General features: G+C 41.5%; 2 long non-coding RNA genes across 2 annotated transcripts; one reads left to right on the forward strand and one right to left on the reverse strand.

The window, feature by feature from the left end:
• Nucleotides 1-17178: 17178 nt before the first annotated feature.
• LOC150045737 (uncharacterized) lies at nt 17179-18781 on the reverse strand. The gene is made up of 2 exons (XR_016532874.1): nt 18292-18781; nt 17179-17414 (listed from the first exon to the last, which is right to left on the reverse strand). It is a non-coding gene; the product is annotated as an uncharacterized LOC150045737 (long non-coding RNA).
• A 278-nt stretch (nt 18782-19059) lies between these two features.
• On the forward strand, nt 19060-22486 carry LOC150045738 (uncharacterized). The gene is made up of 3 exons (XR_016532875.1): nt 19060-19163; nt 20506-20601; nt 22281-22486. It is a non-coding gene; the product is annotated as an uncharacterized LOC150045738 (long non-coding RNA).
• The last annotated feature ends 4300 nt before the right edge of the window (nt 22487-26786 follow it).

A 26786-nucleotide genomic window follows, 5' to 3' on the forward strand; every position in this document is an offset into this window, starting at 1 on the left:
CTCCTACCCTGCTTCTCCATCCAATCTCCAGGAAATTTTAGGCTCACAGCAAGATTGAGATGAAAATACGAGATTCTACTACACTCTCCCTACCAGCGCAGATTCCATGCTTAACAACAACCTTTTTCTGAATGACCAATTGCTAATCATGAATGAGCATACCTTAATACAGCATTATCATGCAAAATCCTCAGTTGGCATTAAAGTGTATTGTTCTGGTGTAGTACCTTGGTGCTTTGATATTTGATGCCATGTGTCTCCCATGTGGGCATCATAAAGAACAGTCACACTGCCTACTCTGTCCTAATCCTGATCTTATTGGGTCCTTTGTAAGAAGGGGAATCTTTGATCCCTTCCTGAGATTAGTTGATCACTATGACTAGATAGGTAGGTTGTTTATGCAGCTTCTGTATCGTGCCAAGGAAGTCCCTCTTTGGCTTCATTTTGTCATCAATGGAGGTTGAGATTTGTAAGCTCTCCATTCAGCTTCTATCTGGGTGGTTGTGTTTTTGCTCCTCCAACCTGTGGATATGATGCATTGCGTTGTTTTTCAAGTATCCAACCAGCCTTAAGCATCTGAGGTGAGTCCAGCTGGTAGAAATATCTCTTCCCTATTGTACATTGTTGCATTCAACTAGGTGACATTTTCTTGAGCTCATTTGCTTTTCCCTTCCCTGAATACAATGGTCTGTATTTTTTTTTCTTCTTACAATGGTTTTGATATTAGCATATTGCCAGTCTCAAAAAACCAACAAGTTAAAATACTCTCACACTTCACACTGCCTAGTGTTATTGTCTCTTGTTTGGGATTCTAGTTTGTATTTTTCTGCCCAGTGAAGGGTTACAGGGCAGGAAAAAAGTGTTTGAAATCAAAAGAGACCAGTGAACCAGTCTCTGTGTGGGAGGAGGGCTCCCAGATCATGAATCTGCGGTCTGTGTCCCAGGGTATAGGACATCTCATGCCTCCTCTTCCCCAGGGGAATTCTCCTTGTCTGATTGGTCAGCGGGTGGATGTGTGCTGCACAAAATCTCGTGATTGGCTCCCCAACTCAAAGAATGATAAAGGATGTTTCCCCTATGATTGGGTTTCCTCCACACAAAAATAAGGAAGGAGATTTTTGATTGGTTGGAGGCGGGGGTGACAGATGTTTGGCCACCATGGTGAAAGGCTCATGAACTTGGCCATGCCATTACTCACAATCAGGCTGGGACTCACCCCAGGCCCCATTTTCTATCCCTACCTACCTATCCAAGATAGGCCTAACTTCCTCTCACTATAGCCTTTGGGAGGAATATAAAGAATTGGTATGATTTCTTCTTGAGTCGTTGTTGGAATTCACATGGGAAACCAACTGTGCCTGATGACTTCTGTGTGGAGAGGTTTCAGATATTGATTCAATTCATTTAATAGACTATGAATAATGTCTGTTTCTTCTTGGGTGAATTTTAACAGAATGTATCTTTTAAGGAAGGGGTTCAGGTTGTCAAATCTGTGGACATCAAGTTTGTTCGTGGAATTTCTTATTTCTTTATTAATCGTTTAATGTTTATGGGTCTGAATTGATGGCTCCATTTTTATTTTTGATATGATAAAACTATATTTTCATTATTTTTTTTCTTCTTCCTTATTCTGGTTGAGGCTTATTGCTTTTATTGATCTTTTAAAAAAACAGTTTTTAAAACTTTCATTGATTTTTTTTCTCTGTTGATTTCCTCTTTTCAGTTTCATTGATTTCTGCTCTAATTGTAGTATATTACTTATTTTCTTCTGCTTATATTAAATTTAATTTACTTTTTGCTTTCAAGCTCCCTAAGATAGAAGCAGGTTACTGCTCTTTTTTCCTTATTAACAAATGAATTCAGTGCTATAAATTTCCCTTGAAGCATGCTTTAGCTATATCCTACACAGTTTTTTTTTATGTTTCATTTTCATTTAGCTCAAAATACTTTTAAATTATGTATTGAGCTTTTTGCTTAACCTGTATTTATTATTGTTTAATATTAAACTATCTTGAGATTGTCCAACATTTTGCTGTTATTGATTTGAACTTTAATTTTATTGTGGTCTGAGAACAATCATTATACAATTTGTATTCCCTAATTATTATTAGTATTATTAATTTATTTATTTTTGCTTGTGGTGGTGGTTAACTAAAGATACAGTCTCATCGACTTTCTTGTTTAGGCTGGCTTTGAATCACAATCCTCAAAATCTCAGTATCCCCAACAGCTGGAATTATAAGTATGTGTCACTGGTGCCCAGCTCAGTCCTTAAGTGAGTTTTCTATCCCATAAAAGGACCACATTTTTTTTTCAGTTAACTCAGGGCCTGGGCACTGTCCTTGGGCTTTTCTCAAGGCTAGTGCTCTACTACTTGAGCCACAGCACCACTTCTGGCTTTTTCTGTGTATTTGGTTCCAAGGAATCAAACCTAGGACTTCATGCATGCTAGGCAAGCACTCTATCACTAGTCCACTTCTCTTAGCCTGGACCCCATGTTCTTGATGTGAGAAAATCATGATTTATTTGGTGGACCAAGTAGTTTCCAAGTGTCATGTATATCCGGTTAATTGCACTCACTTTCTTTTTACTATAATAGAAGAATATTAATATCTTCAACTATAATAGATTCATCTGTTTCTCTTTGTAGTTCTATAAGTCCTGCCTTTTATATTAACATTTTTTGTTAAATGTATACACATTAGGAATTGTCTTTGTGGACTGTGAGTGCACTGTAGGATTTTGACTGTCATTGGATCCCTTATTTTTATATGGTATTCTCGATTTCTGATAACTTAACCTTGCCTTGAGGTCTACACTTTGACACTAAGATAGTTAATCTTGTTTTATTTATTCATGTTAGTATGTATTTTCTCCATAGGTTTAGTTGCTATCTATCTTTATAGTTATGGTGAGTTTCTATCAAGAGCATATTAGTCTTAATTTGAGACATCTCTGTGTTTTAATTGATATAATTAAACAACTTTTGTTTAAAGAAATTCTTAGTACAGGTTCTATTTTTATTTTCATTTTGTTACTGTTTTCTATTTTATTGCTTTGCTCTTTGTATCTCTGTCTTCCACACTGACTTTTTTTATAATCTCACTTTCTTTTCAGGATCTGCTTAATGTATCAATTAGACAGTACAATTAAGTATCTAATCATTAGGCATGTTGTAAAGCAATAATGATTTAAATACTCTGATTTCCCCTTAATTCCTTCTTCACAACCTAGTCTTGAGCTGATTCTGCTCTTCTCTTTGGGATATAGTTCCCATGGTTTTTCTTACACCCTTCCGGTTCATCTTGGTTAGAAGTTTATATGCAGTTGAAAAGAAAACCCACTTACATTGGAACCATTCTAATCTCTGCAAATTGGGTAAAGAGAATGTTTTTTTTAATTAGATGTAGCTAGAAGATATCTTAGGAAACAAGTAAGTACATACAAGTCTTTTTACACAATACTGTCTTGCACCGTACCACAGTGCTATTATATGACTTGCTTGTCATATAATAGCTGACTTGCTGACTTCCCCTTGGGAACTTACCCCATATGACAGGATCATTTATTTCCTCTGCATTATTACATCTTTATATAGTAATACTAGCAACCCAATAAAGCAAGAGCACAGGTGTTTGTATGCCTTGTATCAGCACGGTAAAAATGGAATGCTGTATCTCAGGACTCTCCTTACATTCACGTTGTCAAGACATCTCCTCCCCAGGTTCAAACATCTGCTGGCTCCATGCTTCAAGACACTGCTGTTGCTAACTCATTTCCAGCATCTCAAGAGAACTTTAAGGCAGGTGTTTGAATGTGTAAGCATATAGTGCATTCCAGACATTGCTTCCCAATACACTGCTGTCTGCGACTCTCTTGCTCTCTCCTGCTGCTTGAATAAATAAGGACTTCTCCTTAGTTCTGGTGATTTGAGCATTCATCCAAACCCTTGCATCAAGACAGACATACCAAAACACAGTCTACCAACAAGATGGACAACTCAAAAACATGCTTGAGGCAACTTCTACTCCTAGAAACATCAATGATAACACCATCTGTCACCTGCTCTGGGTCATTGAGATGGAGCCACTTGCAGGGCTAACAATCCAGAATGATTTACAAAGGGATTAGAAAGGCTCACCATGGCTCTTTAAGTCAATTATCAGTGTCTGGTGTCTTGAAAATGGCACCTGAGCATTTGCACTGAGTACTGTGAGTTTTATTAGGGAGGTTCCAGAGTCCCAAACCTAGTATGATAAGTCTATCCCTCAATCAATCTGCCTTTAATCAAATGCACTCCATGTGAAATGTTTACTATGTCTTACTGTCTTGATTCAAATACTACCTTTCTGTCAAATGAAATTTATTCTGAGAGCTTCTGAGTCAAAGTAATTGGAAGCTAGTTTCACAGTACCTAGTTCAGGTAGGTAATTATAGCTGTGTGTTTGTATATGGGTTTATATTATATACATATATATATATACATATTAAAGAAATGGTTAATCACAGGTCCAGATAATTGAAAGTGTCCTTTCAATAAGTCAGAAACTTTGCAGATTTAGCAGACATAAAGACTCCCTGGCTAAGGCACATGCTGAACAAATTAATCCATGCATACTTTTTTTATATTAGCCTAATTATTATATTTCCTACAAAATGAAAATTAAGGTCTCTTCTGTCTTAAGTGAGCCGAGTGGACTCATGTACATTCACAGGTTGCATTTACACTCTGATTCTTTCTTCACCCACTGAAGTCAAGAACTTTGCTGATTCTTGCTTTAAAAAAAAAAAGTTAAGTAAAATGATGTGCCGACAGAAAGGAAAGGAATAAAAGATAATAAGTACAGATTTTTAGGTTTAATATAAAGACCTGACAGATTCTATATCTAATACCTATTAAATTACCTACTCCAGGGAACCTGTATTTCATTTCTCTTTTTTCTTTGTTTTTTTCTGCTTTTATGGTTCTGGTGTTTGAAATCAGGACCACACATTTGCTAAGCAAGTATTCTAACATTTGAGCCACCCTTCTAGACCTTTTTATTTATATTTTTGTATTGTATAATTATATATATAATATTATATAAATATTATTTATGATGTAGTATTTATTATGTTTTCAGATATAATCTCCTGCTTTTTGCCTAGGCAGACCATGTAGTCTCCTACCTATATTTTCTGCAGAGCTAATATTACAGACATGCAGCATTACGCATGGCTTGTTCTTGGAGCTAGTCTAGCTAACTTTTCCCTCCAGGCTGAACCAATCCTCCTATCTCTATCATCTAAGTAGCTGAATTACAGTCATGAAACTTTGCAGCTGGGTTTGAGCTTCTCTTTCTTGAACCTACACTTGACAATTGTCTATAACTCACCTGCTCCTAGCTTTTTGACACAAGACAGAAACTGGATTCAGACTCTTCTTTCTGAGAGTCATTCGAGTGTAGATCAATGTGGGGAATGAATGGGGTCCTAGTCATAAATGGCCTAGGCTACAACTAATCACTTAGGAAATGATATGTGTGCTATGACTACTACAATTACTAGGCATTTGTCAAGGATTTCTGTTACAAACTATGGAATGTAACTCCACATGTTCCAGATAAATGACAGTTTATTACATGAATATTGAAATAATTTTTTTCTGTCGGTCATAGGACTTGAACTCTGGGCTCTTCAGCTGAAGGCTACCACCCTACCCCCTTGAGCCTCAAGGGGCATTTCTGGTTTTCTGGTGATTAATTGGAGTGAAGAATATCACAGTCTTTTTAGTACCTGGGCTGACGTTGAATTGCTAGCCTTAGATCTCAGCCTCCTGAGTAGCTTGGATTACAGGTGTGAAATTTATTGTATCCCAAACATGGGATGATGGGTGTAGATGGTTTCAGAGGTAAGTTGCACTAGAATCCAAATGCTCTCTCTCTCTCTCTCTCTCTCTCTCTCTCTCTCTCTCTCTCTCTCTCTCTCTCTCTCTCTCTCTCTCTCTCTCTCCTCCTATTATTTGGCTTTTTTACTTTGTGTGGGATATATTTCTTAAATCTCACATTGTAAAACCAGCTCTACACAGGGAAAGATCAGCTAATTGACTTCCCAGGGTGCAGTGTTAAGTCATGCTCTCTGTGGCTCAAGAGAATCCAGGAGGGCTATCACCTTAGCTGGTGCTACTCTAACAAAATGTCCCATATTAGGCAATGTGTACAAGCAGAATTTTCTTTCTCATGGTTCTGGGGTCTGTCAGAATGAGCTATACCAGGACGAACTGGACCACAAGCTGCCACAGTGAGGGAAATCTGCACCCAGATGTGAGGAGCAAAAACAGGAGGTCACTCTGAGCAGTGGGCTACCCCTCTACCAGGCACCCTGAGTTCTTCTTTGAAACTATTGTGCCCTCAGAGCTCCTAACACATTGAGCTGGTAGAGGAATGATTGGACTGTTTTTCTTTAAGCCTCCTAGGACCTACCTCCATCTACTTTGGACAATACCTCCTGGCCTCTTCCTTCATCCTTTGTTCCCCACTTAGTGATAGTAGCTGCTATACTTCCAGTACTCTTTTTGCTCTTCACAATTATCCCAGGTTCCACGTTTTCCAAATCTTTAAGTCCTGCTTGACTTGTTATTTTTTTTGCCAGTCCTGGGTCTGGAACTCAGAGCACCAGCAGTGTCTTTGGGCTTTCTCAAGACTAGAGTCCTACAGCTTGAGCCACAGCACCACTTCCAGTTTTTCCTATGTACCTGGTACAGAGAAATCCATGCATATTAGGCAAATACTCTACCACTAGGCTCTCTGCTTGGCTTTTGATGGTAAATCTTTCTTTGTACTTATTTCTCTCTACTTACATTCAACATGGGACGCAATACACACCCGTTGCTAGGATATTTCTTTTACTAAATATTCCAGCACATCCCTTTTCAATTTGGCCTCCACAAAGTGTAAAGATGAGGATGCAACTCAGCTAGGCTCTTGGCTATTCTGCAATGAGCTCAACTTTCCCTTCCAATCCCAGTAAATTCTTCATTTCCATTTACAATTTTATCAAAACAGAACTTTCACATGTTTCTCCCAGTCTAAGAAAATCTCAGACTATGAAGCTCCCCTTACATCTTTCATCTTCTGCCTCACAATTCCCTCTTAATTTTCTAGTCATGCCAACCTAGTGGTTAGTTTCTTGGTATTTACTTGGTTTTCATTATGTGACAGTATAATTGAGGGGCTTCAATTTAAACATCTCAGCTTATGAGTATAACACATCTTGGTCAGTGTTACCCCTTCCATCAATATTCCCCCATCTTGCCCAGTTCCTTCCATTCCTTCAAACAAACCTGGTTTTGAAGTCATTCTTCTCTCCAAACCTTTCTGGTTTCCAGCCATGATCCAGTTTAAAAGTATTTTCATGTTTTTAAGCATTTAGGTGTCTCATGCCCATAATCCTAACTGCTCAGGAGGCTGAAATCTGAGGATCATAGTTGAAAGCCAGTATGGGAAGAAAGACTAAGATTCTTATGTTCAGTCAACCACAAAAAAAAAGCTGAAAGTAGACCTATGGTAGAGCATTAGATTTGAGCTCAAGTGGTAGAGCACTAGTTTTGAGTAAAATAGCTAAAAGACAGTGTTTGGGCCCTAAATTCAAGCCCTAAGACTGGCATGCGTACACATACCCACACCCACACACCCACACACATGCATAAATGCACTCGGTCATGCATGCACTCACTCTCAGGTGAATGTGTGCACACGAGCACGCGCACGCGCACACACACACACAAACACACACACAAAACCAGAAAGATAGAAAAGGGAAAAAGCAAAGCAAGGTATGTAGGCAGGTAGGCAGGTGGGTGAAAGAAAGCGCTAAAGAAAGAAGGGAGAGAAAAAGAAGGAAGAAGAAAAACTCACCCTCTTAAGCTATTTTATGAGTTAAATCAGTGATCTCATACTTTGTGCTTATTTTGTTTCCTTTGGTAGTACTGGGTTTTGAAATTGGAACAACAATGATCTCGACTTGCTGAACTAGAAACTCTACCACTTTAGCCATGTCTCCAGCCTGTTCTTTACTGATTAATTGGAGATGAAGTCTAGCCAAATTTTCTTCCCAGGACTGGCTTCTAACTGTGATCTTCCCTCCAGGTCTGGGCCTCAAAAGGAACTAGGATTCCAAGTGTAATAACTCTCAACTAGTAGTCCCATCCTTTAGGGATCTTTATCACTTAATATCCTTTTATTTCAAACATATTGACAATTTTGATTCCCCATGTAAAATTAGGGAACCTTGAGACAATAGCACTGATTAACCAGCTGACAATTAGCCCAGTTGACAGTGATAACACCTTATACTCAGAGACACTAAGAACATAACCACTGTGTGCTGAGGACCAGTCCCAGAAAAGAAAGGCTTATTACCAGATTAAAAGTGTGAAGGATTATTCACAAATATTACTGTTGAATCTAAGCTCATAAAGATGGCAAAATTATATTTCTATCCTTAGGTTATTTAAAGACTAATGGGGTAGACAGTCATGGCATCACAGATGAGGCTGCTGAGAGCAATATAAAGGACACCAGATGTGTCTCACTGTGTTGAAGCTGAGTAGAATAGCTGGGTCTGACTTGCCTGGAAGGGGAGCTGAACTGTATAAGCTGGGGACAGGTAGTGATACATGTACCATGATGGCGCACAAACCTGGTGGTTTCCTGTGGCTGGGTATAGGTCCTGCTAGATATTCAATGCAGAAGCTAAGTTTCAGGGTGCTGATGGGGGCTCCACTGTGGACAATGCTTTAGAGATGTGGGATCCAGTCATGGGTTCCAGCTGGGAATATGATATCATCCTATTTACTTTTTAGAAAGATAATTGTTGACAGTCTTTAGAAGTGGAGACAGAGTGATCCAGAAGGATCCTAATAATCCATGCCAAATACAAGGAGACTGTCCACCATTTACCTGGAGAGAAAAAAAAAGAAAAAAGAAAAATGAGGCAGAAATCATGGGGTCCGTTAGCCAATCAGATACCCATGCCGGTGAAAAAGAATAAGTCAAGAATGATTCTTAAATGCTATGTCAGGGCTTGGATTACAGGGAAGGAAAGGAATCAGAAGAACCAAATGGAAGAAAGAAATATTTGGATACCTTGGGGTTAAGGGGTTTATGAGATATAGTTTCAACACTCCTCAGACTTATCTTGGCTTCTCCAACTGTAGTCTGCAGGAAATTTGCTTCTGTTCTTCCATCTTGCCTGGGACGTGTGTGTGTTCTCCTTCCTCTAAAGATAGGGGGAACTATCCATGAACTGCAGCTCAGAAATTCTCTTCGCTGACCAACCCCAATGCCCCTCAGTAGATGATTGGATCAAGAAGATGTGGTATTTATACACAATGGAATTCTATGCTGCCATCAGAAAGAATGACATCGCCCCATTTGTAAGGAAGTGCAAAGACTTGGGGAAAAAATCATATTAAATGAAGTAAGCCAGACCCAAAGGAACATAGGCTTAATCATTTCCCTCATTTGTAATCATTAGGAGAAACCTAAGACTCTCCTAGCAGAGGATTACACTAGCACGAAACCTAAATACATAAGGCCATGTGTGATGAGGCTAAATGAAAAGATCTCCAGGATATGGAAACAAGAGCTTAAATTGTGTGGCTGTTTTTCTTAATGTATTGTTTTTTCTCTTCTCTTCTGTTGCCCTTTGGTTAATTTCATATTGTTACAATATCTGACTTTGTTACCTGGAATATTGTATATATGTTTGTTTATTTGAAATAGGAAACGGAAGGGGGAACAACAAGATGATTGGGAAGGGTTGGGGGGAGAGAAAAGGGGACAAAAACATGAGAAGGGGTATCACTGTGTGAGAAGTAATGCACCTACTACCTGGCGAATATAATAACTGTAACCCCTCTAAACATTACAATAAAAAAATTCTCTCCTCTGGGACATTGTTCTGTTTCCCCTTTTCTCTACTTCTGGAAACAATCCCATCTCAGCTTTATAACTGTTATCATATGGAATTTTATCAAAGAGAAGCACTGAAATATGTATGTTATAGTAGTTAGATCGTCAGACCTGAGCAGCAAAAGGAACAGGCCATATTAGAGGCCTGCATTGGAGACATTCCAAAGGTAGTAAGCAACCCGCAGAGGGAACCCCCACACTGGACCTGTTGATGGAGTTAAGATATAGATATCCCCGCCTCAATACCAAGCAAAAGATCTGAACAGCAACTGACCCTGACCCTCTCTTAAAAGTTGTACTGTGGGGCGGGGAGTTTGGCCTAATGGTAGAGTGCTTGCCTACCATGCACAAAGACCCGGGTTGGATTCCTCGGTACCACATACATAGAAAAAAGCTGGAAGTGGTGCTGAGGCTCAAGTGGTAGAGTGCTAAGCCTTGAGAAAGTCCAAGGACAGTGCTCAGGCCCTGAGCTCAAGCCCAGGAGTGGCAAAAAAAAAAAAAAAAAAAAAAAAAAAGTTGTACTGTCACTTTAAAAAAAAAAGTTTCTTTTCAGAAGAGAGTGTTTTCTACTGTTCTTTCTTTTGCCTGCTCATTCATCCTTTGCTACCCTAAACCTTTACTTAAATTGTAAACACTAAACACTGTACTCAAAGAACCCATGCCATTCCAGTGTCATCACAGCCATAATTACTGCAATTATTAACATATTGTTAAAAGAGAATAGGGGATCCCAGGGCCAGTGTCTCACACTATAATCTTAGCTACTCCAGAGGTTGAGATTTGAGGGTGTCGTGAAGTTCTTAGCTTGAGAAAGGGAAGTCTGTGAGATTCTCTTATGTCCAATTAATCACAGGAAAAAACTGGAAGTCGCACTGTAACTCAATTGGTTGAGTGATAGCCTTGAGCAAAAGGAGTTCAGGTATAGCTCCCAGGCCTGGAGTTCAAGTCCCAGGATAGGCCCCTTCCCTCCAAAATGTGGGAGGGGTGGGGGAGAAGAGAAGAGAGAGGAGAAAGACTCAACTCAGCTCAATTTAATAGAGTGACAGTGAGCCAAAAAAGGGAGTTGTATGTATAAATACAAACAGGAACTTGGTCAAGTGTGGAGGATAAAGGGAAAGGAATTGTGTAATATCAAGGGTATGTATGATTGGGCCCCATGATAGATTGTGTCACAGAGAATTTTGTTTTTACCAAAACAATCCTCAAACACAAATCCTGACATGGAAGAAGGTGCAGAGAAGCCTGACTGTGGGGTTGAACTCAGGGACTGGGCTCTGTTCCTGAGCTCTTTTCCACTTGGAGCCACTGCTCCACTTGTGTTTTTCTGGTGGGTAATTGGAGATAAGAGTCTCATGGGACTTTTCTGCTCAGGCTGGCTTTGAAGCTTGATCTTCAGATCTCAGCCTTCCAAGTAGCTAGGAATTACAGGTATGAGCTTCCAGCACCCAGCTTGTCTGACTTTGAATAATTATTTTACAACCCTGTAGAAAGTGAGGTGATATGGCTTGAAATCTTGTCAACTGCTACTCCCATTTTATTTCCAGAAGCTAGGATGTTCCAGCCTACACTTGATGACTCTCTGTTCACTCAATATGAGTAGGCATCTGACTCTGTTTCCTAACACAGTCACAAATCATGATATAATCAACCTAGGGAGAGAGAAAGGTTTGTTTCTGTGTGATTTTGAAGCTTTGAGACGATGGTGGATGGGGATGGGGGGACTGTGGCAGGGCAGCATAGGAGTTGGTGGTAGAGCAGGGTGGCGAGAAAAACAAATACAGCTAGAAGAGGCGTCAGAGTCCCATTATTCCACAATGAAGGACCCATGCTTCTCCACCACACATATCACCAGAAAACTTCTCATTAGGCCTTGGGCTGGGAGTGTGGCCTAGCATACATGCTGGGTTTGATTCCTTGGTACCCCATACAAAGAAAAAAGGCAGAAGTGGTGCTGTGGCTCAAGTGGTAGAACATTAGCCTTGAGAAAGGTCAGGGACAGTGCCCAGACCCCGAGTTCAAGTCCCAGGACTGGAAAACACAAAAGGAGACAGAGGCTAATTAGGCATTAGATCCTTAGGGTCTGACTACTCCCCTAAAGGATGACCATCAGGCCAAACCTTTGGGAGCTTTTGAGGACATTTAGAATCCAAACTATGACGGAAGAGGTCAGATTTGATATCTCATTCCCCTCTACTCATTTTATTACTCTTTATCTCAGTTGGGAGCCTCTGGAAAATTTGAAGGGGCTTGCTGAAGTTCCCTCTTCTTAACACAACCTTTCTGATACAAACAGTGGTAAATGTATCTCATTTTTTCTGAACTTCTGTAGTGGTTATTGGCTGTCATTCATCTGATTCTTAATCATAGTCTCCTTATTTTTGGATGAATTCAGCTATGTCAGTCTCACAATGATTAAATTTTGTGTCGTGTGTGTGTGTGTGTGTGTGTCAGAGAGAGAGAGAGAGAGAGAGAGAGAGAGAGAGAGAGAGAGAGAGAGAGAGAGAGAGAGAGAGAGGAAATCTCTTCAGAAGCCTTTTTGTTTTGCCTTTAGCACAGAAAATGTTGCTATTGCTTGATTGATGCTCTATAAGTATCTCCAAACCAATGAGTGAATTCATTAATTAACACAACTAATTCTAAGCCCTGAAGAGGTTTATAATTAATAAAGAGCATCATAAAAATACTTAAAATTTGTCAAATAACATCAATCTCAGTAAGCAAAATTCTCATCAAAAAAATTACTCTGGAGGATGATAATTCTGTTGTTAAAATCTATTGATCACTCAGAATGTACCAGAATCCCTCTCTTGACATAAACATACAGTTATGACCTGTTTCCAGACACTATCTGTATATCTCTACCTGTCACACTGCAGCAGTGATTTCATCAGTGATCTTTGTTTGCTTATTACTATCAGAACCAGCTTAAGTTCAGCTGGGGTTTCTTTTCGGTGCTTGTCCATCAAATTTTAATTGACTTAGGTTGGAAATTCTATACTGAGGGTCAGATCAGTCCATCCTATTGTGATATACTTGGTAATCAGTATAGATAATCTGGCTTCCCTGATAACTATGCTTAATGTTAGCAACATAATAGGAGCTTCCAGAGATATAGTTATCGCTCAGTTTGATGACTGATGTTATTGGCTTTGAAATATCTTTAGGATGACAGTAACAGCCATGCTTAATATATTAGCATACAGAGACTTGATTATCCATTCTCCCTGTTGTATAAGCTTTGCCAACTCTTCCTTCCATTCCACTGGTAGCTGACACATCAGGGGCCATTAGCTGCATTGCAGGTATTTTCCAGAAAGGTTCCACACTCATTTCAAGTTCAGTTGCAGAGACAGGCATCTATCCAGACTGTATAAACCCTCCATTACTTGAATGAAACTGAGGCAGTTGTATGCTTCAGCCTGATATCAAAGTGTCTGGTAGTTGTAGTGACCTGAATAATCAGAAGCCAGTGGGAAAAGAAACAGATGACGAAAGTTGCTCTGTAACATTAAGTGTGCTGTTGAGGATTTCAGTGCTCTGACATGTATTAGTCCATGTCATGAGCTCAGCACTTATGGTGACTGTTATTCATTCCATGGGAGAGGACACTGTAGTTTATAGATGTTGTTTAATTTTCTTTAAAATAATCACGTCAGAGACATCATGTCAGAAGGAAGCCATGTGTCTACAAACTTTGTTCTTCATAGAGGATGAGAACTCCTGGGATTTCCTGATATTGAAAACCCAAAACAACTTGACCGGACCCAATGTCTCCAAGGTCTCAAAGAAGGAGTCTATGGACACTGCGGAAGAAGTGAAATGGTCAAGTTTTATTTAAGAAAACGTTAAGCGGAATTTCTACTAGATAGGAAGGGTCTCCTGGGAGGGCACTTCCTGGAATGTGTTGGGCAGGACATCTCTAGGAGAGAGCTCTGGACTACCTGCAGGCCATAACTGTCCCCAGACCTTATCAGGGGATCCACACAGCTTCTGCAGCACAAGTTCTCCAGGCATCCATCTGCCCCTCCGACTGAGACGCCACTGCCAGTTAGTCCAATTCATGCATAGGTCTTCCAGGGGCAAAAGGCTTGCATGATTTCCTGCTCACAACTGTGGTGATGTCATGTCTGAGGATCTGCATACAGGACGGTTAAGGCCAATCATGAGTGGGACCTCTGTTAGAAGGCACCGTTACCTTGATTGTCAGGTTCTTTTCCTGCTATCACTGATAAGTTTCAGAACTGAGAACAGCTAGGTCTCTTGGGAGTTGCCAGTTCTTTCTTACTTTTTGGTAAGAGTCTGTTGTTGGGTTAATATGAGTCACACATGCCACCCACCCTTCACATTCTTACAAGGCTGAATCACCCAGAGTATTGTGCTACTTAAAAAAATCTATTGGTTTGTATTTCATTTTTTACCTTATCTTTTCATACCTATTTTCTCCTGTATTTACGGTATGGTAGGCTACCACAACAATGCCTGATAGTGTAGCAAGCTGTCACAAGATCAGTTGGGTCATGATATTTCACCCACTTTCCTCACCATCTCATGAGACAGGTGAGGTCCCACTTTCCAGATGAGAGCTCTGAGTTTCAGGGTGGGAGAGTTCTCGGGTAACAATTATGGGAAAGAGCCCATTCTATCAACCCTGGACTCCTGGTCTTAACTTCTCAGAATCCTAAGAAGCATAATTTTCCCACCATGATTCTTAGGTACAGCAGGATTTGAGCTGTGTTAACTTATGCTCAAAAAAGGCTATTTTAAGTGTTTATAGTTACGATTTAACAAAATAATTCTCAGAAAAGTTGAAACATGTTTTAAATGGGATAGCCGGTGAGAGACAAATGAATGGAAAAGAGAAGGAAGAATAGACCAATATTTAATGTGTATATCTGAAAAGGGAAGTTGGGAAGTTAACTGACCAGTGTGAGGAGGACAGGCGAAGTAAATGAGAATGATGGAAAGGGTGATAGTGTTCAAGATAGACTGTTCAGGTAAATGGAGTTTTAAGTGGTAACCGCTTTATTCCACCCTTCAAGATTTAAAAACTCATAATATTTATTGTCAAATACAGGGAAAAGCTTGGTGAATCACCAAAAATAATATACTAAGTTCTTTGTAGAGCACAACAGGAAATAAACCAAATAAGTAAATATATCATAATCCCAAATGTAACTAGTGTTCGAGAAGTTTATTTGGTCTAGCTCATTTGGAAAGTTTGACTCCCAATCTTTAGAAGTTACTATTTGACAAGCTCTTCTTGGCAAATGTTGGTAAATGGACAATTTTCCACAAGCCCATAACTAAATCTAGCCTCATTTTTTTGCCAACCAGCCCTGAGACAGTCATGCAATCATTTACCCTTTGGGTCTTAAGTTCGTCCTCTGTTAAATTGTAAGCTTGAACTCCATGACCTGAAATGCGACTGTCAGCTCTGATGTCTTGGAAGTCTGACACCAAGTGCAATCTCATTTGAGGCAGGGTCAAGTGGATACTTGAGTTCTGAGGGCTAATGTAGCACCTAGGAGATTTTTGATTTGGGAATAGCCTGAAGGAAAGCGAGGAAAGGCTGCTATTTTATGGATATCAACTTGGAAGAACAGCCACTAATCAAACTAAATATGCACAGGAAGACATATGCACCAAGCTCCTTAAGGTGAGATAGTTTCAAAAGTCAAACGCATGGGCCAGGAGCATGGCCTAGTGGTAGAGTGCTTGCCTAGAATGCACAAAGCCCTGAGTTCGATTCCTCTGTAGCACATATGCAAAAAAAGGCAGAAGTGGCACTGTGGCTCAAGTGGTAGAGCCTGTGGATGGGCATGGCTGGGAGATCTTAGTGAACGTGTGTCAACTTACTGTTACAAGAGGAATAAATTCTAAAGAGACAGGCTCTCCAAAAGTTGCTATACAAGGCTTGATGAACACATGTATATTATTACCCAAATATATAGACACCGAATCACCATTGCTACTACCTTGAGTATATTTAATCCATTAGACATTATTGATCATCATCTACCTTCAAATAATATTCAGTCAGTTTGGTAGTTCCTTATTTAAGCTAAATTTTCAGCTGAAGGGAGGAGAGGGGATAAAGAAGAAGACATTTATTAAACAATAAATTGATTTTTATTACAATCTAGAAATGAAACTTCTCTGCCTTGCTTTCTCATTATATTATTCTCCAAGCCATGGAAAGCTCTGAGGAAGAAAAAAATGAACACATATAAAAAGTTGATGTCCATTGCAAAAGATGTAAAAAATCATATCGTATTTTATGTTAGGCTTTCAAAATGGGGGGAACATAATTATGCCTCAAATTGTGAATATTGTTTGACTGTAATATCTCTTTTCAAATAGGTTCTACTAATTCCAGATTTAGAAAATGAAAACGTGTTCATAGAAACCAGCAGAGCAAAGCAGAAGAGAAAAAAAAATAAAACCTTAAACCCTTAAAAGGTACTTTAACGGATACCTTTGGATCTGTGTATATGAAATACATTATTAAAAAGGGTTTTTTGGGTGCTATTCTACACTGTTTTTGAAATACACAAGGGTGAAGAATCTTAATTTCTATTTTCTTTTACAACTGTATACAAAAAACAAGGGGTTTTTAACTGAAGCAAAAATACATTGAATTAGAGAGCAGGTGAACCAACAGATTGATTAAGTAATGCAACTAGCTTCCAAGGATATATAGCTTAATGCAAATTTAGTATGCACGAGTATCTCAGCTTTTCTTCTGTTTCTATCCTTCACAACCAAGAGAGTCTACAGACTAGAACCTAGAGAGTCTCTTTTCTCCTTTCTTCATAGTCTTCCTGGTTAGATATTTATCCTATATCCATGCTTTTTTATTTATGTGACCATCTATTGCATTTTGCTCTTTCCCTGTCAATAACACATACCTTTGCACTTCATTATAAAAAAATGGGAAATAGGCCACAACATTGCCTCAGAAGTTAATTGGTAGGGGTAGTTCCTCTTGCCAAATGCACAGGAAGCTTTTTCAAATCAATTCCACGCACAGGATTTTGCTCTGTGCTGGGTATTAAAGAGACCATAAAGACAAAGACAGCCACCTCTGATCCTCAGTGCTGGGCATCCATGGTCAAAGCTAGCATAAGAGCAAAAGCTAGTAGAAGAGCAGCAATTGCCCAGGCTGGCTTCAGACTACAGTCCTCCTAATTCGGCCTCACACATAGCTAAGATTCTAGACATGCACTCTACAGCCAGCCCTTAATCTTTATTCTGTCAGTAGTGAAAGCAAAGTTGGATTTGATGTGTGGGGGTGGCTGGGGGCTTTGGTGGCTGTATTTGTATATCATGATTCTTATCACCGATCTTCTTGGAGTTACTTATATGTGACTTGCTGTTAGATTTCTCACTTCAAAATGCGCAGCTAAAGGATGTGGGTAGTTCCGTAATAGAGCACTTATGCAGCATGCAGAAGGTCCAACGCTACAAAACAAGCAACAAATAATAAATAGATGGCAATGCTGTAAGGTGTGTGTGTGTGTGTGTGTGTGTGTGTGTGTGTGTCTCCTAGAGCTTGATCTAAGGGCCTGTGTGATGTCCCTGAGCTTCTTAGCTCAAAGCTAGCATTCTACCACTTGAAGCATAACTCCAGTTCTGGCTCTTTTTTTTTTTTGGTATTTAATCAAAGGTAACAGTTGCACTGACTTAATTTCCCAGGCTGGCTTTGAACCCCACTCCTCAGATCTTAGCATCCTTAGTAGCTAGGATTATAGGCATGCACCACTAGCACCAGGATAGCACCAGGCTAGCAATGACAATAAAGAGAAAATGTGGAGTTAACTTGTAATGTGTCCTCCTTCTGGGGACTCCTTGCAACTCAGCAAGAGACTAGGGATGAAAACCCAGGCCCTCAGGGGAAGCATTGTCCTCCACTGCTTGGGGCTCCCTCAAAGCCTCTTCCATAGTGATCTGCTAAATACCCCCCAGATAGGCGATCAAGTGCAGCCTAATCTCCTTCAATTTCATTTTAAAGGATCAAGTGCTTTGAGCTTCCAGACTTAACACCCTCAGGAGATGCTTGGGTCAATATTTGCTTCCTTGGTATAAAGTTCTCTGTGTAGAAGCTAAGTCTCCCAGCTAAAGCTTAAGACCATTTTATGGAAAATGAAACCTTGAATTTGAAAACTGACCATCAAATTTTAATTATGCATCTTAAAACCTTGCTGGTGAAGAGTTTATTGAGTTCCTAGTGTATGGATGGCCATGTCCAAATGTCTGGCAGGCCAGCTGGGGAGAGAGGTCCAGTACTCGTCCCAAGTAGACTATGTGATGGTCTTGTGTTTCTAAGAAGAGCTCTTACCCTCTTCCCTGTCATGTAGGACAGGAAAAGGTCCTTGCCTGCAGGTCTCTTTTGTGGAGGCAACTCTTGCCGGTTAAAAATAGTCAAGACAGCCTCCCCACTCAAAGAAGCTGCCACCTCTTTTGGGAGACAAGTTGGGAGCATGCAAAAAGTTAATTAGTAACAGAAGATTAAAATAACAATTCCAGACAACAATGGGAAAGATGTCACAAAGCTGTATAAGATTAATTGCCAAATGAATTCTTTACACAATCAGAATTCAAAGAAAGAACAAATCATCCCTGGTGGGGTATGTCTCCCAAATCACTACCACCTCCTCCTCCTCCTCCTGCTCCTCCTCCTCCATCCTCAGCCTTTGTCTTCCCCAGGAAAAGCCTTCTACCCCCTCTGTGAATCATCCCAGACCCTCAGAGCCTGTCTGGGGCTCAATGCTGGGTGCCTGGCACCCCACACCTGGTAGGTGAGGTGGAATTGTTAGCCTATCCCCATAAATCACAGGCCTGCTTATGTCCTGTCATCCTCATCCCCAACCCCCAGAGCAGACAAGTATTGTGATGTCATCAATACGTAACAGAATTCAGCAGTGCAGTGCCAGGCCTGGGCAGTCTCAGGTCCTTGGGAAAGAGTCTTGGAGGACTGGCTCCACAGCTAGAGCAGAGGAATGCCCACTTCTTGCAGCCCTAGCCCTAGAAGCTCTCAGCACTGTGAGCCAGGTCCAGTGGGAGGTCCAGGTCAAAGCAGAAAGTTCTAGACTGTCAAAAAGGCATACTTCGGCAGTATGGCGAATGCTAAAATACCTGCTGTCTCTGGAGACAGATGCAGAAAGAAATCCCTGCATGCCAATGGAGGATTCCTCAGGAGAAGTATTGTTTGTGAGTTGCTTGCGCTGTGTTTATGGTGTGTGTGCAATACTTCTGCGGTAGATGTAATGTGCGGGGGCATGCTATGTATGAACTGTTTGAACTGTGATAGCGGAGCATGTGTTTGGTGGATATGTGGTGGTGTAGAGAGCATTGTGTTGTGTGCTGTGCATATGGGGTTCGGGTCTGGGTGGTGTGTAGGTATTTGGTGTATGTGTATGTATACAGGGACTGTATATATGGGGTGTGTCTGTGTGTTGTGTATATGTTCTGGGGTGTGGGTCATTTGTATTTATTGTGTGTGGAGTGCCTGGTATTGGGGGGTGTGTTTGATGCTCCCTCAGGCTTTAATAAAGACCCTGCAGAGGGTGCTTCTGGTGGCTGTGGCTGTAGCCCACACTAAAGGCCTGGCCTGAGACTTCAGGGTCTGCTCTGTCCCCTGATGCCTCACAGTCTGTCTAGTCCAGCATGCGCCCTCCAGTGGTGCACTCTGGAGTTGCAGGCTTCTGTCTTTTCTTCAATTGTGCAGCGTGCCAGTTGCTCCACCTGCTGCTGGTTCTATGATCAGCGTTAATTTTGAATTGAAAAGCTAGTTCACCAAGAGTCTCTCAGCTCTAGGTGGGTTCTCCAAACTTTGGGTCAGTGGACTGAGAGCAACCTGTGGCTTTCCACAGAGAACTTGTGCCTCTGTCCCCCGCACTCCTGTCCCAGGGACTTTCTATTTGGTGACCTAGGCCCTGCAGAGGACAGACATGGTCTGAAATGAGTATCATCTTGCCTTAAGTCAGGGCCAGGAGCCCAGGCTAGCCCAGCCGCTGCACCCTGGTCTAAACCCCAGGCTAGATTCTGGACCAGGCCTGGATATGGGGCTGGCATAGACATTCTAGGCAGAATAGGGTAGTGCAGTGAGAGACAAAGCCTTAGGGAGCCTTAGAGGGGGTAGGGAAGAAGCTGGAAACAGGGGTTAATGTGTGGTAGGACATTTACCGAGGAGGGCCTGGCTGACTGTCACTTGTGCTGTGCTGTGCTAATGTGTGATAATGCTAGTGTGAGATTCTGACTTTGCACTGAGTCCTCCATTTCAGGAATCAGTGTCACTGTAATAAACTACAAAGCTTAACTGGGGTGAGAGGCGTGGGACAGGGTCCTATGGGAGAGATGCTGTTTTGTAAATTGGCTTGGCCTGGAAAGTTCTTTTTCCTTCTCTCCTTTCCTTTTTTAAACACAAGGTTTTACTTTTGGCCTACCTGGTCTGAAGAGGAAGGTCTTCCTACCTATACATCTGGCAAAACTAGCACCACAGATGCAAGCCAGCTCATTGGTTGAATTATCATCTTGTTTCCTTTTGGTCTAGGCTGGCCTCAAATCATGACCCTCCAGATCTCTACCTCCTGAATTCGTAAGATGGCAGGCATGAGCCACCACACTCCTTTTGGCCTTCATGATTCCGGTAGAAATTTACTTTTATTACCTCAGGGCCCTACTACCAAGCCAGATGACAGGAGCCTTCTACCACCTGTAGCAGAACTCTTCACCTGGGAGGAAGTCAGAGCATTCAGGCTATCTTTACCTTTCTCTCTGTTCCTAAAGGGACCTGGATTTACCCGAAAGGATATCAGACGAGAGACCACAGCCTGAAAATATATAGACAAATTCTCATATTCATAATTAGAAAAATCCCAAATACTGTCCACTGTAGCTGTTTGTCATAACACCCCTGTGTGGTGGGTGTCTATGCAAATAGCCCCAATTCCAATACCAATGGATCATGAGATGACTTCCTTCTGTTGATTTGACATATACCTTTCTTGGCTTTCTCTCTCACAAAATGTATCTTAAATGCACATGCAGTTGTGTATCACAACAACTTGCCAGCACCAAATGTGCGTTGTGATGATGGAGTCTTGCAGATAATCTTGAATTTTGAATGATAGCCAGGATCAGAGAGAGGAGGGAGGGAGGGAGGGAGGGAAGGAGAGACAGAGAGAGAGAGAGAGAGAGAGAGAGAGAGAGAGAGAGAGAGAGAGAGAGAGAGAGAGAGAGAGAGAGAGAGAGAGAGAGAGACAGAGAGAGAGAGAGAGAGAGAGAGAGAGAGAGAGACAGAGAGAGAGACAGAGAGAGAGACAGAGAGAGACAGAGACAGAGAGAGAGACAGAGACAGAGAGAGAGACAGAGAGAGAGACAGAGAGAGAGAGAGGTGAGGGAAAAGGCAGGCAGGCAGGCAGGCAGGCAGGCAGGCAGGCAGGCAGGAAGGAAGGAAGGAAGGAAGGAAGGAAGGAAGGAAGGAAGGAAGGAAGGAAGGAAGGAAAGGGAGGAAGGAAGGGAGGGAGGGAAGGAGGGAGAGAGGGAGGGGAGAGAGAACATCTATGGGCAGGATGTGCCCTCTTGTGGTTGAATCGAGCCACTTCAGTTTTGTGGGAAATCTAAGGAATCTACAGGAAAGCTATCCTAGAATGTCAGACTAGAGCTGATTCAAAGACAACTGAGTCCCTTAACAGAAGAAAGGTGAGGACTTAGACATGAAACGTGAAGGAGCAGAGGTAGACCTGGAGACCGTGTACTCCCAAAGTACATTGGCATCCGCAACTATGCAAAGGCCCACCCACTTCAGCGTCCGTCCCACCAAGTGTCTAGTGTGCTGCTTTGTGTCTAGAGTCAAACGCAGGTGGACGGTCTTATGCCATAGTGTAGGTAAGAGGCATTACATTGGAGATGTCACTGATACTGCATTTAGCTCTCAGCAGCACATTCTAAAGAGCATCCCTATCACTCTGTGAATACTTGTTTTGTCTGCAAAGCTGTGCTCTGTGTTTCCTGTTGACCCATCTATGCATCTCTCTACTAGACCCAGTGGTCTACCCATGCCCAGTGGAGCTGGCACCCCTGCAGACCTCTCCAGGAAGCTAGGAGGATTTTAGGTCTGAGATAGGCTCCACAGTGGAACTGATAGGGGCATTGGGATTTAATTTACTCAGTCTATGTATTGCCATCCACCTCTCCAGCCTTGCTGCATTTATAATAATTTCCCTCTCTCCTCTCCTCTCCAACACTTAAAATCTCCCAGCTTTTAAGCTTCTGTCAACTACCTACATGCAAAGTAATTTTATCCTATATTCTTGTTATTTTCAGCTGCATTTATCTTCCAATGCATGAGTCCAGTGCCTTCCCTCTGGCAAGCAGGTATTTGGATGGCATCTTTAAATCACCTGCTCGTATGTTTTTCCTCTACTCCATTGTGAGTCTTTTTCTTTATTTGCCTGTGAGAAAGAAAATATTCATTCCGTGGTGTTTGGATTCATTGCAAATAGTTTGGCAGAGTGCCAGAGGGAACAATTAAAGACTTTCGTCCTATAAGTCAAATATTAAAATATTTCTTGGATTAGAATTAAGAACATCAGAAAGTGTTAATTCTGTCAAGAGTCATCATTTCTCTTATTTTGTCATTTTTGCTTTGGAAATAATGCATAGAAATTCAAACACACAAAAACACTTCCTTTACTCCTAGACAACAAAGACGTGGTCTGTGATTCCTCTGTGTTGAGTTTATCATTTTCCTTTGCACATGGCGTATTAAGTGACATGTGACAGGCGATATGCCTAGAGACTCTTAGGTTCTTTTATTCCCCCCTCTGCCAAATAAATTACTGTGAGGTGGGGAAAGTAAGAGAAGACACAAAGGTTATTTGAAAGTGAGGGTAAGACAGCAGGGAAAATGAGGATGCTGGTGGGCTGACATATGCCCATCATGTGTCTTATAAAGTCTTATCCACCTGCTTCCTGGGAAAGAAAGGGAGGAGGAAGATGATGATGATAAGGAGGAGGAGGAGGTGGTGCAGGAAGAGGAACTGGAGGAGCTGCTGCTGCTGCTGCTGCTGCTGAGGATACTGGCTTCTTGAAGCAAGAAAGTTTAAAAAAATAAAAAAAATGAGATCTGGAATCAGTGGCCCACTGAGCTCTTGTGGGATCTCCATTTTCTATTCCATTTGAGCAAGTCTTGGCTGTTTAGGCATATGATTGAATCCCTTCCCACCCCATTCCAGGTGGAGGGCTGTCTGTTCCCTTCCTAGGAAGACTCCAGAGTCACCAGGGGGTTGCCACGCACTGGACTGCTATCTGTGTTGTCCAGGCTCTCGAGAAAGAGGGAGAGACCTGGACTCCGTTGAGCTGCTGTCTCTTATCTGCTTAGTCTTTCCTTCTCAGCTCTGCAAAGCTTGAAGATGACTTGTGGGGCTATCTTGAGTGTCACAGTAGGACACAAAACTCCTTTGCTTCAGGTCCAGGGGTCATAGATTCTTTTCCATGTACATCCCCAAGCAGTCCCAACCTTCCTGATTACCATCCAGGCAGAGCAGAGCCCTTAACCCTGTAAATAGATGTTAACTGATCCTTTCAGTGTCACCCCCCAGGGACCCACAGCTGGGATAGATACTGCCTCTGAATGTACAGAAAGCAGATTCCACATTTGTCCAACACAAGAATTTCTGGAGAAAAAAATATTCATGTGTTGTAGGTGGGTTGGATAACAACCAGCCAAAGAAGTCATAGTTACGATATCCTGTCCAATCAGCACAAAGTATTTTCCCGTTCCAATTTTTAAACATTGTGCCTCTCCCCACCCCCTCTGCCACCAAGCAATCAGTGAAACTGGACCTCTATCTGCTGGAAGGAAGAAACCTGGGTCAGAGGGGAGTATGTCAGGATGGTAAAGATGAGAAGAGATACGTGAGTTGTCTTATTCCATTGCCAGCCTAGCATTGACAGGCATGTAGCCCCCCTGAGCTTCAGTATCCTCATATGATGACAGTAAATGGCCCTAAGGACTCGTGTTCACACTTGATTTCATGAGGGTTTCTCGTTTCAGCCTTCCAGCAGAGTCCTCTTTTTCCCCTGTGGAGGAAGAAGCCAGCTGATTGCTGCCTTGGTAGCTGATTGTGTGCCTTTGGTCCTCTGTTCTATGATTTTTATATACAATCCCTTAAGGATTTAAATTTTCTGGTGTGTGTGTGTGTATGTGTGTGTGTGTGTGTGCCAATAATGGGGCTTGAAGTCAGTACTGGTATTGTCCCTTAACTTTTTCTGCACAAGTTCAATGTGGTAGCATTGGAGTCACAGGTCTACTTTTGGCTTTTTGTTGGTTAGTTGGAAATAAGTGTCTCAAAAGCTTTTCTGCTTGGGTTAGATTTGAATTGAAATTCTTAGATCTGTTTCCTGGGTAGCTAAGTTAATTGGCATGAACCACCAGTGCCCAGAAAGCCCATATTCATTCTATCTATCTATCTATCTATCTATCTATCTATCTATCTATCTATCTATCTATCTATCTGTGGCAGGACCTGGCATTTATCCTAAGCTACTTTTCCTCAAGACTGGGTTCTATCACTTGAGCCACAGTTCCAGCTTGTGTGTGTGTGTGTGTGTGTGTGTGTGTGTGTGTGTGTGTGTGTGTGTGTGTGTGTGTTTGATTAAATGGAGATTAGAGCCTCATGGACTTTTAGTCTCAAGCTTGCTCTGAACCATGATCCTCAAATCTCAGCCTCTGTGTGGCCAGAGCCTAGCTAAGCAAGCTCCCGTTTAAAATAGCATCTCAAAATTATGGATGCCCTCATTCACAGGTAGACACAGTCGAATGAGGCAAGCCAGAATGTGCTCTACACAGCAAAAGAAAAGGAAGAAAGGCCAGCCATTCATCCCAAACACTTCCTGCTTCCTGAGGACCTAAGGGTTTAGGTAGAAATATTATTGAATAGCGAAAAGATTTTCAAATTATTTGGAAAATGTGATATCGATAGAAATAGTAACTTCATTTGTCAAAGACAGGAAACATGAAGTATTGAGTAAAGTAAGTATACATGATAATACATATTTTATCATAGTTTATACATATTTATAACACATAAGAAGTAAAACTAAGAAATATGCACAGGTCTTATAGATGTTTATAACAAGTGAAGAAAAATATGGAGACAATGCATTTCTAAAATTCTTTATTTTATTATAAATTTTTTATTGTAATTAATAGAAGGGTTATACTGTGTTCGCCAGATAGAAGGTGCATTACTTCACATACCGTGTGTGTGTGTGTGTGTGTGTGTGTGTGTGTGTGTGGTGTGTGTGTTTTGCGGGTGTACATAGTCATGTTTGTGCACGTGAGAGAAGGACTGGATTTTACACCCATTATTTTAAACTCTTCAAATTAGCAAATAAACAGAGAAAAAGAAAAAGCCAGCTGGTTGGGGTTTTGGTGGCAGATTGAAATGTTCTAATCCCAAACTGATTAATGAATTGCCAGTAACACAGATCCCTCAGCTTTGCTCACTTGGTTATGGTTTGCAGCTCCATGAGGTAGAGAGCATGTTAGATGAGTGAGGAGAGGTGATACCCAGGTGCTCTGAGACTACAGGAAAGATTGCCACCCTGTTGAGTAAGTAAACTGACTTCTAGGCACAGATGGATCGTGGTTTTCTTGGCCAAGACCTTGCGATGGACTTCAGCTATGACGAACATTGCTTCTGTGTGTGTGTGTGTGTGTGTGTGTGTGTGTGTGTGTGTGTGTGTGTGCATGTGTGCGTGCATGTGCACACAAGTACAAGTGTGGATGTCCAAGCTCACAGCAGTAATCTTGCAAGAAGCCAAGGTCAGGCAAGGTCAGGGAGACCCCCCCACACACCTATACAATACCATCCTTGCCTGGTCCTCAATCTTTTGTTTCAAGAGGCATCAAGGATACCAGGGTCTATGAACTTACCCCAGTGAAAGGCCCCACTGAAAAGAAGGCCTTGGAACCAGGAGTGAGGGGAAACCTAGCTTCAGTTCCCCCTTCAGAGAAGCATGGTCCTGTATGACCTCATAATGAAAGGCTTTGTGTGGACAGCAGATGGTCAATCCCATCCCCAAGCTGTCTTCACAATATTGATCTTACAGTCACCCCTGATATCTGTCAGTGTCAATATTTTACACTCCTGAAGGAGGAAGAGAGAGGGAGGGAGGCGAGGGCAGAGGGGAAGGAGAAGAGGAGGGAAGATGTTCTGTATCTACTACATGGTCTGTGACCAAATGCTGACAAATGTTGACATCTAATCCACGTTTGCTTCCTGGATTTCTGCCTTCTACTCTCTTGTCCTGCAGTCTTTGCTGCAGGTGCCATTTGTATGTGAGTTGAGTGTTCAGGGGAGGTTTGATGGGAGATACGCAGGCAAGGGTCTAAGTGAGCTTCTTTACCTCTGTGCCTAGCTATTGACCCTTTTTGAAATGCAGCTGAAATGCATGACTTTGAAGAGCTATTTCCACCTGAACCATCATTTAGAGAGCATAGGTGCTTGTGTTGCAAAAGGATTAGGTAATGTTGCATAATCCTGAAGGACAGATTTAGCGGTACTCGCCCTGCTTTTGCACAAATAAATAAGCAAGTTATGTTAGCAAAAATAAGGGCTCCTATTGCTTACAGCCTGTGAGCCTAAACTTCATTAGGAATAGCGGCACTGCGGGTAAACTCTCATGTAAAGTCTGTAAAGTTCTTATCAACTCCTGGACCTCAATGTCCTTGCTCCTGTTGGTACTTCTCTGCTTTCATAGTCTTTCCTCAGGCTTAGAGCTTGACCTTTCTTCTCCTCTTAAAACAGACTGGAATCCACAGTA

The sequence above is a fragment of the Megascapheus bottae genome, chromosome 27, assembly GCF_031878675.1.
Source record: "Megascapheus bottae isolate mThoBot1 chromosome 27, mThoBot2.hap1, whole genome shotgun sequence".
Lineage (NCBI taxonomy): Eukaryota > Metazoa > Chordata > Mammalia > Rodentia > Geomyidae > Megascapheus > Megascapheus bottae.